Raw genomic sequence first — 4,310 nt, 5'->3', positions numbered from 1 at the left:
AAAGAACACAGCAGAAACCAGTGGAGAGGATATAGGAAGAAGACGATGGAGGTGGATTGGACACACGCTTAGAAAGAATGACTCAACTATAACAAAGAAAGTATTGGACTGGAACCCTCAGGGCAGAAGATCAAGGAAGGCCACGAGGAACATGGAGAAAATTAAAGAAGCTGATATACAGAGAAGTGGTAAGACCTGGAATGAGATAAAAAGTTGGCTCGGGATAGAGAAGGATGGAAACTGTTTGTCTGTGGCCTATCCCCTGACCCAGGGTGAAAAAGGCAATGATGATGATTAAAAAGTGTCATCTTCCAAATCATACTGTATTTTGATCAATCCAAATTTCCTGACCTAGACATCTTTTCTAGAAATCCGGCCCATAAACGTGAAGGGATATCTATCTATTTTTAAAAAGAGAACACTTGATTGATAGGGTTGTTGTATACTACAGAAATGAATTATATGTTGAAAAAATTATCCCAGAATCACTTCACTCTATACGATAATTTGCATATAAAATACTATCGTTATCGAGAATAATTTGCATCTTGTATCGCGAATTGCGATTGCCAATATGCATATCATTTCAAAATCAAAGATAGCGTGCATATCTTTCCCCATTCCTCATAGACAGGGGTGGGGTGAAGGGGGGGGGGGGGGGGGAACAATGAAAACGTATTGAGAAATGCTGTGCCACGGGTGGCGAAATGAATTATCCGTACTGTCAGAGAGATGATCCATCCACGACTTTGAAAGGGAAATGACGTCAACGGTTGCCCTTTGTCCTTTGACCTTGACTCAGTGATCCATTTATTCCTGTCCAACCTTAGGTGAAGGTCAAATCGTTTTCTTCCATCCCAGAAGGATTACTATCTACAAAGATAGCATTGTGATTTAAAATTGTTTTGGAATAGTCTAGTTTGTTTTTCCAACCTCTGTTCTGTGTCTTGCTGAAGTGTTGTCTGGAGCAAAATTCTTGGACATGCCACGAATTGAATAAGGTCTGATGTTTTGAGCCGGCAATGGGATTCAAAAGTCGTAACGTCACTTCCTTCATAATGACGCAACGGTAACTTAGCAACACTGGCTCTAAACATCGGAACATGCGACGCCCGTACGAAATATTTCTCCGGCAGAATAAAAGCGTTTCCAGAGGAAAAACCCCCCCATAAATTTGAACATGTTTTGAACTTTTACACATTCTGATCACAAGACATGTGAAAAGTTCTAGCCACTTGAAGAAATAAAAAGTAATGGTTTTCTTTGTTTAGAACCAAGATGGCCGCCGTTGCCGGGCGGCGTGACATCAGACTACTGAATCCAATTGGATCTTGGTTCTAAACAAAAAACATCTGTACTTTTTCTTCTTCATGCTGGCTAGAACTTTTCATGTCTTGTGATCAGAATGTTTTAAAAGTCAAAACATGATCAAATTTATGTTTTTTTTCTCCTCTGGATACACTTTATGCTCGCCGCAGAAATATTTTATAAGGGCGTCCGCCATAGTTTAGAGCCAGTGTTACTAAGTTACCATGCGTCATTAGGAAGGAAGTGACGTTACGACTGTTGAAGAGTAATTACGCACTTCGGCGATTCACAACTTTAATATAAATCATTACACTCACTTTATCTGGTCTATCGGTAAATCGGTCCCACGATGTAAAGCAGCGATGCCTTTGTCCGAAAATTATACTAGCACTTAACAGGTTGCACGCCCCACTAAATGTAAACCGCATCAGAGATAATAAAATAAGATTTTAAACCTCTTGAAGCATACTGTTTATCGTAGTATCGCATTAGTAAATGCAGTCTTTTATGGAGTGGTGGATGGCGGTGATTGCATAGCGTCCCTCTCACGGCCAGGCGGGGTTGTCGTATCAGTAAGGTCGTGGTTCGAGCCCCCATCGCTGCGAATTTTTTTATTCTCTATTGTCTTCTGACACTTCTACTCACTTCATTTTTTGTTATATTCTTTTATTATTGTTTGATATATTGCAAGGGCACATTTCCACTACTTTTAGATAATAATAAAGAATAAATAATGAATTCCCTTTTTTTCATCCCACTACGGAAATTTGTCTTTAGATTTTATTCCAAGGGAAGACGGAATAAGCCAGGCGTCAGCCACACGCAGTGCAGCACCGCAAACTAAGCTAGGCGAGGTGACTTGTTCAAGGCCACACAACGCTGTGGGTTTTAGAACTTGGTGCTTTTCGGGGAAGAAGCAAAGACTGTACCGCTGAGCCACGCCTGCCCCCATCGTGACATCGTAACAATGGAATTATTTCACAACACAGAATGTTTTCATACTTAATCACACAATAGCAGCGACATTCAATCCATTACGGCAATTACCTGTTAACTGCCGTACTTTGGAAAGAGGAAAGACACCTTTTGGGAATGCGATGAGCGGAAGAGTAGCGTCCCTTGATTGACGTCCCCATAGTCTGTGACGTCACCGGCGGAAAAGTTATTAGAGAGAGAACGTCAATGTTGGTTGTGCGCATGCGTCTCTCGTCCTGCGAGGATGAGAGACGCATGTGCACAACTAACACGACGTTCTCTCTCTAATAACTTTTCCGCCGGTGACGTCACAGACTATGGGTGACTCCAATCAAGGGACGCTACTCTTCCGCTAATCTCATTCCCTATTAAAAAATTTGGACAGAAAACTCACCCTTCAAATATTGATCGATTCAAATGACCCATCATCTTGACCCTAGCGAGGTCTCAGGTTTGATAGTTTTTTTTTGTTGCCAAGATGAGGGTCATTTAAACCAATCGATATAATTTGAAGGACGAGTTCTCTGGTCAAATTTCTAATACGAGTTTTCCCAGAGTACGCAATTAACTGGCTAAAATAAAAAATCTGTGTCCGACCCAACTTTGTCACGTTTTGACATGATATAGGTCTAAAAGAAATGTAAATCTTGCTGCTCGAAGTTTGTTGACAAAGGGGAAACTCGAAACGCCCATTCTATCTGTTTTCGTAATTAAAAATTGAAGCTTACATTCAATTTCACATTGTTACATATAGATCTAAGTGCGTTTATCATACAAAATGCAAAAGAACTGGTATTCTCCCCCCCCCCCCCCCCTTGTAAGTAAAAGGCAAATGCTTAACAAAATAATAATATGAGTGTTGTAACGTCGAATGTTTGCTGTTATCTTTGAAGACAGTGATTCTACTGGCTATTAACTTCTTGATTTAACATCTTATTAAATTACTAATAGGTTACAAAGTGCAATCTTCAGCCACCGTTGTATTGCGCTACAGAAAATCTTAGCGTATTCTAAACGACCAATGCTATTATATTATTAGATTCTTTCACGGCTTTGGCCTTATCAACCAGTTAACTGCCGGGCACTGGAAAGACTGATATTTATAAATTTGTCCAGAAAATTCGGCCTTCAATTTATGACCTTCATCCTGGCAAAAACTCTCACTTGACGAAGTTCCGGGTTTGAGAGTTTGAGCCAAGATGAGGGTCATTTAAATCAAGCGATATTTGAAGGACGAGGTTTCTGGCTAAATTCGTAAAGAAAATGTCTTTCCGGACTATGGTGATTTTACTGGATAAATGAATTATCTTTAGCGCTTCACAGTGCGGCTATGTGGTCTAGTGGTATGACACTCGCTTTCGGATCGGAAGGTCCTAGGTTCGAGCCTCGCGTTCGGCGCCTAGTTGAGTCCTTGGAAAAGGCTCTTTACTCACTTTCTCTCACCGTACTCAGGTGTAAAATGAGTACCTGGCCGTGAACAGCGTTGTCTTTGTCCGAAAAATTGTAATATCGCCTAACAGGCGGCATGTCCCGTCCTACATGTTAAATGTTGCTGTTGACCAGGGACCCCTTGTAAAGCGCTTTGAGCACGTTTAGTGGATATTGCGCTATATAAAAGCCAAGTTTTTTTTTGTTTTTTCTTCACTTAACACCCAAGATTGTTTGGGTGGATGTTAATGCGCTGTAGAAATAAAGAATAACATCAATCCGTAGACATGAAACAATTCCTTTATTCCACTCATCAAAGTATACTGATAATGTCAATGTTAAACATAAAATAACAACGAGAATACCACTAAGAAATAGGATTAATGGTTGTTATAAGAAAAATTCTTGGATAATTTTCAGCAAATAACATTTATTCCAATGTCTGGTGTAGCTGTATGGTTTGTCTGTTTAATGTAATATAGAATGGCATTTGTCTACAATGGATGGATTTCATATATTGGAAGAATATTACATTCAAAACACAAACACAATCACACATAATAAATAATAATAATAATAATAATAATAATAATAATAAT

This window comes from Berghia stephanieae, chromosome 1, assembly GCF_034508935.2.
Source record: "Berghia stephanieae isolate SIO BIC M18660-M18661 chromosome 1, UCSD_Bste_1.3, whole genome shotgun sequence".
Taxonomy (NCBI): domain Eukaryota; kingdom Metazoa; phylum Mollusca; class Gastropoda; order Nudibranchia; family Aeolidiidae; genus Berghia; species Berghia stephanieae.
Note: the sequence above shows the minus strand (reverse complement) of the source record.